Source organism: Triticum urartu, chromosome 5A (genome assembly GCF_056163025.1).
Source record: "Triticum urartu cultivar PI428250 chromosome 5A, HENAU_Tu73, whole genome shotgun sequence".
NCBI classification, from domain to species: domain Eukaryota; kingdom Viridiplantae; phylum Streptophyta; class Magnoliopsida; order Poales; family Poaceae; genus Triticum; species Triticum urartu.
Window position 1 is genome coordinate 69491520 of NC_141877.1, and position 13749 is coordinate 69505268.

Here is a 13749-nt window from a genome sequence, read left to right on the forward strand (position 1 = left end):
ATAGCCACATCGATCAGATCTCATCTATTGCCTCCACATATCTAATATGCATACGATCTGAATCCAAATCCTATAGCAGAGGCTCTGATACCACTGTTGGGATCTACGGTAGGGTGCGTCGACTGCAAATTAAAATTTCCTACGCACAGAACAACCAAGAACATGCTATGGGAGATGGATCACAGTTCGTTACCACTAGACGTGCAGTGCCGTGCAGCGGAAGAAGAGTTGGGGAAGCGCGTCCGCGTGGATTGTCTCCTCCTCGTCCGATCTCCCTCGTACAACCGGTGGTCGGTTCCGACGTACAGGTTCGCCGGAGCGGCGCAAGTGCACCGCCTCTAACGGTATCCGCGCATGCAGGAGGAACATCGTGCGATGGACTGTTAGGTCCGATCACACAACCGGCGGCGAGTGGAGGTGTCTATTCGCAACACATGCAAACCCTAGTGATAGCGCCGAAGCGATCAGCTCATGAGTGTGTCGCACCTCCACTATATGTATAGGCGTCCGTCACGGTCTCAACACTTGGGCCTCGCACGGACCCTAAAGCCCATAAGTCTACTCGGCCACAATCCGAATACAGTTTGGGTCACATCTGTAGTGACCAGACCTCAAATGGTCCAATCTCTGTGCTCAGGTGTCATCCCTGGATCAGTAATGCTGACACCACACAGTACTTGAAGGATTTATAACAGAGTAGCAATCACACACTTATTACATCGAGTGTCTCAAAAGAGAACTTATTACAATAAATATGGCTTAAGGCCATCTAATAACGATAACATCGAAAGGCTTGGAAGATAAGTGAGTTCATCAACTCCAACGGCATCAGTGAGTATAGAACCACGACCTAAAAGGCACCTTACTCGTCGTCTGAAAAGTCTGCAACATGAACGTTGCAGCCCGAAACGGGTCAGCACATGGAATATGCTGGCAATGTAACACATAGAGAGCAATGAAGGAATAATACTATACTATATGCATATTTGGCTGGTGGAAAGCTCTATGGTTACAGTTTTGCGTAAAGCCAATTTTTCCCTACCCAAAGGAATAAATTTTATTTAACTATCATGGTGGTTGTTAAACATTGAGAGTGTAGACACCCTCTCAATCCCAATTAAGCATCACCATTAAAACCCAACAAAATTAATTAGAGTAACCTAATGAGATTCACATGATAATCCAAGTACTAGATACTCAAGACGTCCATAATCGGGGACACGGCTAATCATGATTAGTTTATACACTCTGTAGAGGTTTGCGCACTTTTCCCCCACAAGACTCGATCTCCTCCGTTGAGATTCTCGCACTACATGGTGTTTGAGAAACGGATGACCGAGACATAGTCTTTCAGAAGCGCTAGCACCTTACGATCGGGTAGACCGTTACACCTACTTTCCCATACATTTGCTAGTCTACCACTGTAAGAGTTTGCACGACTTAATCAACTATGCTAGAGCCCATAGTAGCTTGTGGCTGCACACGAAAGTTTCTAGTATGAATAATCTCATGATCCCTTTGAGCCTAGGTGGCGGTCCATAAAGAAAAACAGGCAATCGCTGGAATACCCAGGTGCCTAAACAGGCAATCGCTGGAATACCCAGGTGCCTCAATCCACCCAGATGTGTATTTAAGTTGCCACCTTAAGTTGAACCATTAATTAACAATCTCACATCTGTCATGGATTTCACTCACCCAAACCACGTCTACGAGCATAGCATAGCAATATAAGCAATTCAGATAAGTAACTCCCAAGGGTTTGAATGTAACAGAGCAATAGGTTCTACCTCATCAACTATTTCCCAACCCACATGTTAAAATCACATCCTAACCATGCAATGTTTGAGGATTGGAACTAATGCATAAAAATTAGGTGATAAAGGGGTATGGTCAAAGTGTGAACTTGCTTGTAATGTTGATGAAGATGATTCGCACTCAAAACTCTTGATAGTTCTACTCGTCACACTCCGGCCAATCTATCCTAAGCAAGCAATAGTAACCACACATAAGCAATCACTCAAAGATCGGAGAGAACAAAGAAAACAATTCGAAAAACGTCAAAACCAAGCAAATAACTCTTGCAATATAAAACAATTTCTAACAGTACCAAAATTAAGTGAATTTGGCCTTATCAGAAAGTTTAGGTCAAGAGCTTCGATTTGCAAAAAGAATCAACTAAATCGGAGTTACGAAACTCAAGTTATGTTCAAAAGAAGTTTGAATATGAAGCTGAACAAAATTCGAAATTTGAAAATTTCAAAAAGTTGATGTGACAGGTTCACTGGATAGGTGAAAACAAGACGAAGCTGTAGGCGCTGGTTTCATCTAATTTGGATAAACGAGTGAAAAGTGATGGCTATTTGAAAAATCAGGGTCAAGCTGTTTTACGAAAGAAAAATAGTTACGGTTAAGGTCTAACGTGTAAATACGTAGACTAATTGATAATCTAATTATTCTATCGTATTAGTCTAAAAATAATAAACTATGGAAGTATAAGAAAAAAACAAAGAAAGATACCTTTATAAGGCAGAGAAAAGACGATTTTGGAGAGAAGAGACAATTTCCAAAAGTCGCGCCGGAGAGGAGAAATATATTTTTCTTAAATGAATCTAGTGAAACTAAAATATTGATTTAACCCGAATCGGATGATTTTTGGAGGCTCTATGGGTCTATATTATTGGTAGAAAAGAGGCTTAGAGGTTAAAGGCCAGGCAATGTGAGACTAAACATAGACGAAAATATACAAAACAGAGATGGAAGGTGCACCATGAGCCAGATGGCCTTTAGGCGGTTCGGCCGGCCGCGCACACTGTAAAATATATTTTTTAGCAATAGAAAAGAAAAGAAAAATTATGGAAAAAGAAAGAAAAAAATATATGAGGAAGGAATATGGTCGGCTGGGCCTGGCCCACATAGGATAAAGAAAAAGAAAAGATGGGGCGCCCGCTGGTACTATGATGCGCACGTGGGCGACAGTTAGTTTCAGGCGCGCGCGTAGTTTTTGTTATTTGTTTTTTTAAACAGAAAGCGATAAACTGAAAAACGAAAATAAAACTAAAACTTTATATAGGCATATTATATATCAAAATTTTCAGAAAAAGATTTTCTACAAGATGAACATTTACCTAGCATTAAATAAAATTCACACAAATTCAGATAATTCAAAGAGTGCTACTGGTCTAATAAAATCCAATAAAAATCATTATAAAAGTACCAAAATTAATTCAAATTTATTTCTCTCCAAATTTCTGATGTAGGGAATCATGTTACCCTATTTTCCGTATATTTTATTTTTGGAGAAAAATAATTTGAAAAAAACCCAAATAACTCCAAATTGAAAATAATTTCAAAAGGTTAAATTTTGATCCTTTTAAACTCTCAACTCATATTTCATATAATTTGAAGAAGTCATTTTATCTTCTCTCATGAAAATCATTGAGTTGCTTGAAGTTTCTGAATTAAAAATATTTCCAAATGAAATTCAAATCTTTTCAAAACCCTTTTCATTTATTTAAATGGAAGAAGTCATGTCATCTTCTCTCGAGGGTTTTGTATTTGAAAAAAATTTGAATTCACGGAGATCATAAATACAAAAATGGAAGTTTGGGAAAGTCCTTTTATTCCCTCTCATGTAACTTTCAAAAAGTTTGAATTCACTCACTTTTAGTCAATCAATCAAACAATCAATCAAATCTATCTATTTAATATAACATTCCAAAATTTATAATTTTGGGATGTTACAAACCTACCACCCTTAAAATGAATCTCGTCCTCGAGATTCGGAGAGGCTAGAAAGAAATATGTTAGGTTTGGGGTCTCCTCAAAATCCATTGATTGTCGCAGGAGGGGGTTTGGGGTGCTACCACCCTTAGAAGCATGGTTACGGTTCCATCAAAACTCATATACTTCATCCATATTGTTAACAGTGTTGGTCTTCTCAGATCTTCAGGATAATTCCTTATCTGGGCTCTTTCGGTAGTGGCATAACCTTTTCCTCAATTCTTGTGTCTTTGATCTAGGTAAGGTTCTTCTGTGACTGGGTCTTCTTAGCTGACGGGTCTGGCGCCTATACTAAACAACTATCGATATCTCATGGTGGTCAACCATTTATGGTTTCTCCTGCAGGAAATGGGTCTTGGTTGATCCTCACCGTATAACCTACAGTTGGCAAAAACTGCCTTGTACAAGGGAAAAATACTTATACCATTCTAAGGCTTAAACAAGGTTTTGATCATCGTCTCTCTACTATAGGTAAGTCACTCAGATTTACCATCCCATATAGCAAGGAGAATAATAAGAGTAAGTCGGTATGGTGATCAATCCATCCCGCATCCAGATCATTACCTTGTATACGGTTTAGCGAATCTCGCATTCTAACACTCGGTCATCCTCACAAGCATTGCAGAATTTCTCTTGTCCATGAACTGCGTTCGTAATAATCCATTGATTCTGCAAGCCAAACAAACATCTATCGTTCCTTCACAACCCTCAGGTTTTGTGTTACTCCTATAAAATTGTCTGCCGATAAACGTCGTATCTTCCTCCAGGGTTTTTCCTTCAGCAAGAATGTGCTTGCTTCTTGGCAGGTCCTGTGGCCTGTGGGTTATGGCCCATCTCATCACTTGTAGTCCTTGAACTTATCATCGGGCAACTGATCATTATTCCAACTTCCAACTTCCTAGTATTCTTAAATCCATCCAATTGTACTGTCTTCCTTCCTTCTATTGGCACTAAACTAGGATATGATTACTCAGACTCATCATGGAGTTTCCATTGATCCATATTTCTAACATCATACCTCCTTTATATCCAATAGTAATTTATCTCTTCATCCTCGTGGGATATCCCTCATACCGAGATAAAAACTTATACTTATGAAGTCCATATTCCACTTCGTGGAACATCATTATCCTTTCCAGGGTCAAGCGTCCTTACAAGGGAATATTGGCCATCTCTGCATGGCACTTCTTCAACTGGGAAACGTGAAACACATCATGAACTCCTGACAGTCCTTCGGGTGACTCCAACTTGTTGGCCACTTCTCCCATACGCTCCAAAACTCGGTATGGTCCTACAAATCTCAGGGCTAACTTTCCCTTAACTCCAATTCATTTAACTCCTCGCAGAGGGGCACACGAAGACATGCTCTGTCTCCAATTTCATAGACTACCTCCTTGCGTTTTTAGTCTGCATAACTCTTCTGCCTGGACTGAGCTACCTTCAGTCTATCTCGAATCAACTTAACATTCTCTTCTGACTCCTTGATCACATTTGGTCCAAACAACTGACGGTCTCCAACTTCATCCCACATACTCTTGGGGTATCACACATATCGAGACAAAACTCGTATTCATTTTGTCCGAAATCCACTCAGTGGAGTATCCTTATCTTTTCCAGGGGTCAAGGGTTCTTACAGGGTACTACCACCCTTAAAATGCACAAATCTTCCATAGACCATATTTCTCATATCCTCATAAATGGTCAAAATCCTTATTCATAGAGTAACAACTCATAAAATTCATATCAGTACCAACGATGCTAACTTTATTCACTCTCAATTGATTACAATCTCTCGCTTTTCCATTACATGTCTCAACTCAACACCTCAATATAAAAGAAAATGTTCTCACTTCTACTACTCCATTTCTTTTGTTGCAAACTCAACTATCTAGCACAAGTTTCCTTCTCCTTGGGGCATTCTCTGGCAAAGTGCCCTGCTCCATTACAACTAAAACATATTACTTCTGACAAGTATTGAGGTTTCCTTTTTGGGAAACTATTGAGGTAGTGCCCTGACTCCTTGCACCTATAACAGGTGATATGACTCAGGTCCCTCCTGGGCTCCAATCGGTTTCTCTTCCTGGACTTTTCCATTCCAATCAGGGCTTCTATTTCCTGTGGGTCATATGCTACTTCCTCTGTCGGGAACTCTACTAGATCCCCATTCAAAAATTTTGGGAGATGTGTCCTTCTTCTCCACATGAATAGCAAGACTCAGTGCAGGGATTACTCGGGTCTTCTTTAGGTGTGTCCTCCATCTCTTCCTTCATCACAGCTTCTTCTAAAATTTCCATGAGGGCTCCTTTCATTACTTCTTTCTTCTGCTGGATGGTTCGTTGTACCATGGGGTAAATGTGACACTGAGCAGGATAGTGGGTAGTCCCTTCACACAAGAAACAAGTAATCTGCCCAGTTGGGCATTCTTCAACTGGGTGACTTCCTTCACAATCAGGGCATTCATCCTTGTGTTCTTTATGGGTGTGTCCTATTTCTCCACAAATCTTGCATGCACAAGGTTTCTTCATATCCTTTCCATAAGGCTTCAACTTCTGGGACACAAGCCGGGACTTTGGCAGAGTCAACTTAAATTCTTTCCAATTGGTTACTCCTTGCCATCCATTAATGGTTTGGTACATCCTTCACCAAGTAGCAGCACCTCTTTCAAAGCACTGAAGAGCATGCTGGGTCATATCATTTCCGACTATAGGGTTATTCTTCATGTGATCCTCCATGTTCTGAATCCATTGGTCCATCTCCAATTGACTCATCGGTCCAGAAAATATAAGCTCATCTTCATTCATCCTCTATTGGGTCCATGTGTTTGGGGTGAGATAAGAGAGATAGAGAGAGATACACACAATACAAACAAAAGTTTTGAAAGACAGATTTTATTTGTGGCTGTCGGGAAAAACATCAAACAAATGACAGCTCACAAACGTCGCATCTAACGTATGTATATAACAGGGGTTTGGTCTTCTAAAGGTCAATAAATCTTCAACGTCTCCAAACTCTTCAAGCCTTGTTCATGCCTCCAATGGCTTCTTCCGATCATGCTTGTCTTTCTCAAGTTCTTTTGCCATATCAACTCTGTTGACATGAAGTCTCTCGTGACGTCCTTTAATATTCTGGAGTTGCGTTCCAAACTTCTAGTTTCAACATCCTTCACATGAACCATGGTCCTACTGTCCTTCAATTCCTGACGAATCTCCAGTATCTCGAGGTTTTGCTCCTCCAGCTTGGCTACTTCAGCTTCTTGGACCTAAGTGCTTCACGAAATGCTTCCTTGTCAAAATACGGCTTCCTGTGGGCCCGTCTTAAAATTCATGATGTAATTCTCCAGATCCTGGTGATACTCCAGCTAAGGTTAAAACCGCATCCTTTGTTGATAGATGCTCCATCAGCCTTCTACCATCCAATCCTTCCGAAGAAATGCATGCTTCGCTCAGCTCGGTGACCATAGTATCAGTGGCGATGACATCATGGATAACCGTGTTTCTGCCCTTGTCATTGCCATGAGCTATCTTCCATAGTTGATATCTCCTGCCTTAGGGTTTTCTTGACAAAACTTTGAGTTTTTTAACTCTCCATGCTCGGTCTTTCTCCGGTACACCTTGATCTCAGGTATTGACGGCTTCCTTAGTATGCCAAGTTCCATAAGGGGTGCCTTCCTAGGTCATACAAATCTGGAAAATTCTACAGGGCCTTCAAATTCCCCTAGTCTTCGGAGTTTTCAATCGTTGTAGTTTCCATCATTATAATATACGGTAAAATCCTCTTCATTCTGATGTGGTCTTAGTGGTCCCATATCTTGTACTTCTTGGAGTGGTCTCATCAGCCGAATCTTTGAGTGGTCAAAAAATGAAAAGGTGTATGGTCTCACTAAAAGGGTATATTTGAATAAACTCGGAAGAGAAGAGAGGTAAAAGATCCTTTTGAAAAGAAACTTGTAGAGAAAAATCTTTCCTATGGGCTTGCCAGTTTCCGAAGCGATTAGCTCATGAGTGTGTCGCACCTCCACTATATGTATAGGCGTCCATCACGGGCTCAACACTTGGGCCTCGCACGGACCCTAAAGCACATAAGTCTACTCGGCCACAATCCGAATACAGTTCGGATCACATCCGACCAGTGTCCTCGGATCCGACCTCATAGGTTCCTTCCCTTAAGCGCGCGACCCCTTAGGTTCAAGTCGGCTTGGTCGCAGTTTGGATCACCTCCGAACTGCACGGTTGGCAGTGGCCTCTAGCAAGGCATGCCGAACACCAAGCAGACTATGAAGCTGGTTAGCGAACCTGTACATCACACTTCCATTCCTTTTGCCACACGATATATGTTGTCGAGCTCAAGGCGAGTCTGTCATCCTTGTGCTAGCCCGACCTCTTTCTCGTTCAAGTGATGCCGACCACAAACCGGATTATCTCATAATCCTTGTCGCATGGCCATGCTTATCCTGGTCGGATCACACGAGGGGCCAGAGTATATCTCCCATGATCGGAGGGGCAAATCCCATCTTGCTCGACCACGTCTCGCAGCATGGTTCTGGACAAACCCGAAACCTACCTTTATAACTACCCAGTTACGGAAGTAGCGTTTGGTTGGCCCAAAGCAAGTCTGTCACCATCCCAATTACATGCGTCAGCTCAGGTCTTAGGACATAGAACATATGTTGTACTAGAGACTCACAGATGACATATCGCTGCATCTCATAGTTGGGTCTGTCCGACTCGGACCTTATCTCGACTCAGATCTGACTACGTGGAATCCGACCAGATCCTTCCAAGTCCATATTATCCGGTTAGCATCCAATGCTCCATGGCTAGTGAGACCAAGCCATCGACCATGTCATATGCTAGTCTAGTTGGCTGTGCGTCCACACAACCCTTTCGACTAGGGACCTTTTAGGACAATCATCATACCAATGCATAGTCCCACAAACAAGTCACATACTTGCTGATACACATCATTGATAATGTCCAAGGACTATCTTTATTCATAAACACATAGGAAATATCATCATACATGATTGCCTCTAGGGAATATCTCCAACACTTATATGGGACATTGGTCCTTGACAAATTCACCATTGGTGGTGATAAGGAGTGAGCGTATGATGGTAAAACTTGATCTACTACTCCACGATGGACTTGGTCAAAGGTGGAGGGTCCATAGTTCATGGTGAGCGACTCTATTATCTCTTCATCATAATCTACCTTGGCTGAGAACTAGGCAGTAGCCTAGTGGCAAAGGTTAGGTGGTGCACCCTGCGCCTAGAGTTCAAGTCTAGTGCCCATGGATCTTATTTTTATAACCGGACTAAAATCAAATAAAAATTATTGAAATTCCAATTCGCCTGGTATCTCTATTATGGAGAGGATGCAGGTCCGGGTCGTTGTGCTACGAGCGAATGGAGTGGCAGTGGAAGCTGAGTTGAGCGCCTGAGCCTGAGGATGAGGAAGATTGGTGGTCTCTTGGACTGGGTCCGACAGTGTCTAACTCAACCTTATGATGCGCATCTTCTTAATCAGCCGGCACTATTTTATCTGCCATCATTTCGAGGCATCAAATTAAGTTCAATTGCATATTTTGGCAAAGCGTGGAGTAACACTGGATCATGACTTGGTTGAGTTGTGCTTATGTGCCCTCGAAGCGTATGGCCGTCTTGTTTCATTGAATTTTATCCGAACTTGGGTGTTGGAAGGACTCATGAGTTTGATGCGTGTTCCGGTCTGTGACGGTTTTGTTGCTAAATTCAGTAAACATGTATTGGTGTCACATCTCACATGCCATCGCAGCAATCATGCATTCCCCTGGGTCAAGTTTTCATACCCGGCGGGACTAAGGTGGCAGACCTGCTATCACCGGATGGTAGGAGCTGCAATCGAGAAAGAGTGGATGCAATGTTTTCTGTAGATGATGCGGCAGATATCAAACAGACAGCTGTTGGGGAAATGGGCACGGAGGATTAACTGGCTTGGAACTTCACAAAAAACAGTTGTTTCACCATCAGATTGGCCTACCATCTGAAGATATCCATCATCAGAGCGAGAACCAGAATGCCGGAGTCTTCTAGTTCAGTTAACACACACAAGGGGTACACGGCGTTGTGGGACACGTGTGCGCCTGGTAAGGCAAAGATCCATATGTGGAGACTGATCAGGAACGGGTTGGCAGTTGGCTTGGAACTTTACTGGCAAAGAATAAAACTAGTGTCTTTTGTGTAGCCTGTGGAAGGGAAGAAACAATCTACCATCATTTTTTGGGGTGCCAACACTCAGTTCTTTTGGGTAGCTATTTCAAACGGAGAAGGGCGTTGTAGCGGCGATCAGGCCATATCCGCTGGAGTCCCAGAGTGACTTACCTCGCTGGTTACTCAGGTGGTTCGCTACTGCAGGTGAGGAAGAGAAGGAGGAAATGGTGCAGGCAATTTATGGGCTATGGCTCGTCCGAGATGAGGCAAGAGATGGAAAGAGGATCAAGGCTCCCCATGAAATAGTTGCGCCTGTGTGTGCCCATATGGTGGAATGGAAAGATGTTCATCCGACAAAGAATCATGTACCAGTGCAAAGAGAAATGCAAAAATGGGAGATGCCAGATGAAGGATGGATCAAGATAAATTCAAATGGAGCGGTTTCAAAAACAGGTGACAAGGGTGGTGGTGGAGCGGTACTTAGAGATCACAGTGGAGCTTTTAGAGCAGATGTGTGTCATCACTTTCCAAATGTTGTTGATCCAGAGATGACGGAGATCCTGGCATGCAAGCAAGATCTTCGTGTAGCAAGGGAGATCATGAAGGAAATATGCCCTAGAGGCAATAATAAAGTTGTTATTTTATTCATGATAAAGGTTTATTATTCATGCTAGAATTGTATTGATCGGAAACCTAAATACATGTGTGAATATAGAAACAAACACCGTGTCCCTAGTGAATCTCGTTGATCAAGGATGGTTAAGGTTTCCTGACCATGGACATGAGGCGTCTGTGACACCCCTGATTCAATCGTACACTAATCATACACGCAAATGTGTACGATCAAGATCAGGGACTCACGGGAAGATATCACAACACAACTCTAGACACAAATAAAAATAATACAAGCTTTATATTACAAGCCAGGGGCCTCAAGGGCTCGAATACATAGCTCGATACACAAGAGTCAGCAGAAGCAACAATATCTGAGTACAGACATAAAGTTAGACAAGGATGCCTTAAGAAGGCAAACACAAAAGCAACAACGATCGAAGAGGCAAGGCCTCCTTCCTGGGACCTCCTAACTACTCCTGGCCTTCGGTGGCATCCATGTAGTAGTATCCGTCGGCGGTGGTATCTGGCTCCAGGGATCCACCATCTGGTTGCAACAACCGGAAAGAAGGAAGAAGGGGGGAAAGGGGTAGCAAAGCAACCATGAGTACTCATCCAAAGTATTCGCAAGCATCAGATCTATACTAAGTATGCATTGGTATCAAATGGAAGGTATGTATTTATGGACTGAACTGCAGAATGCCAGAGTAGAGGGGAATGCATAGCCTATCAAAGACTAGCATCTTCATGTAGCTCCAAGCATCTTGCAGCATGTAAAAGAGTAAAGAATAGCAGTTTAATTAACAAACATGTTGTAACATCAATGCCCAGAGGTCCTTCCTGGACTCCCTGCGAGAAAGCAATCCCGGAGCCACATATCCATCTCATGTCTCAAGTAACTAGTTCTAGTTGTAATAGATCGGGATACAAGTCTGAACATCAATTACCGGGGACATGGTATTCGAATAGATAGCTTCCCTGTAGGGGTGCACCACGTTTTCCAACACGCTTGATTAATTTTGCCGGACACACTTTTCTGGGTCAATTCCCGGCCTCGGAAGATCAACACGTCATAGCCCTACCTAGGCTCAGTAAAAAGGCCCCTGCCGGTCTACATCCTAAGCACTCCGGGGTTTGGGCCCATCGCCCGTTGCATTCCGGGTCGTTGTGCGATGAGCCGGGACGAGCACCACCTCATACTGGATGGCACTGGCCCGACAGGCCCACAATGCTGAACTGGACATCTGACAAAGCTTCGGCTGATACTGCGACGTCGAGGCCCATAACTATTCTCGCGTGGTGGTTAGTGCGTAAAGGCCAGAGGCCAACTCAGAACAAATACCCAAACCTGTTAGTGCATTGGGGGCTCGCGGAGACAAGCTGAGACTCATGATACTGTAACCCCACCGCCCCGTCTCATGAACTTATGACAAGGGCCCAGAATGCCCCGCCCTGCCTCGTAGAAAATTCATGGGTGCTCTACGGGCCCGCCCGACTATCACATCAACTTGCGGGTACCCCTCAGGGCCGACCCGACTTCAACAATGGTCTCAAGTAAAGTCCGGGTAACCGTGTGTCCAAAGCATCAAGGAGGAAAACCCGAGGATTCACCCTCGGTGGATTCCACTCGATGGAATCATCAAGGTGAATGTAAGAGGAACCACCCTCAAGGTTCACACTGGAGGGGCTGCACGACAGAGTCGTATCGGAAGTGGTTAAGGAGGAATCACCCTCGATGACCACGACCGAATAGCTACACTACAGAGATCTCACCAGGAGTGATGTATGAGGTACCACCCTCGCCACTCGATGGTAACTCTGCAGAGTCAAGCAACAAAAGGGGTGTGAGGTGATGTGAGGTGTCGGGCTCTAGTCGTCGATCATGTTGATCGAGTCATCGATGATGAAGCAGGGGCAACAAGGACAAGGTGGGGGTCACTGATGGATCACTAACCAACCTATACTAAGCAGTTTAGGATAAGCAGGTAAGGTACAATGAGCAGGTTACAAAAGCAGGTTATGCATCAGAATAGGAGCAAACAATAACAGTAGCAAAATCTAATGCAAGCATGAGAGAATGGAATAGGCAATATCCGGATGATCAAAGGGGGGCTTGCATGGTTGCTCAGATGAGAAGGAGGGGTCGTCGGTGACGTAGTCGATCACAGCGGCATCGGCAGCCGTCACGAGGTCTACCGAAGAGAAGAGGGGGGGCAGTAAATACATAGCAAGCAAGTGCATAATAGGACAATAGGCAGAGCTAGACGAGTTCTAACGCGGTGCTACACGTTACCGGCGAAGGGGATAACATCCGGGAATGCTTTCCCGAAGTTTGGCATTTTCGGACAAACGAACTAGAGGGGAAATGTTTGATGTTCTCTATCCTAGGGATGCATGGCGGACGAATGGATCGCATATTCGGATTCATCTCGTCGTTCTGAGCAACTTTCATGTATAAAACTTTTTCAACCGAGCTACAGATTATTTCCTATGATTTTCTAAAGTTTTAACAATATTTTGAAAATACTTTTGATTCGTAAATACACGTTAAATGCTAGGTGCACCCAGCACAGTGTACACAAAGTGTACACAGTGACTGACAAGTGGGCCAGGGGGTCCCAGTTGACCAGTGAACGTTTGACTGGTTAACAGGGGGTGGGCCCCCCTGTCATTGAGACATTTAACTAATTACAGATTAACTAGCTAGTTAATTAAGTTAATTAACTTTTTAATTGATTAACTAATTTATTTATTTATTAATATTATTTTTTTAAAACACTTTTTTCGGAAAAGGGGCGTGGGGCCCCGTTGTCATAGGCCTCTGGGCCTTAACGGGCCGCGGGCGTCGGGTGCTGTTGTGCAGCCGAGCGGGGAGAACCCGGGCGACGGCTAGCCGGGGCCGCGGCGGCCGGCGACAGCGCTCCGCGAGTAGGGTAGCGTAGACGGGTGGTGGCCGGAGCAGGTGCGAGCGCAGGGGAGGAGCCGTAACAGCTGGAGTGGCGGCCGGGGACAGTGGCAGGAAGCGGCGGCGGACGTGGCCAGTGGTGGGCGCGTGTCGGTGGACGGGCGGGCCGAGCCGCAGGGGAGCGGCGGGGCACAGGCCGGACTCGGCGACCAGCAGTGAGGCGCGTGGGCGCGGGCTGGATGAGCCGGGGGCGGTGTGGCGTGAT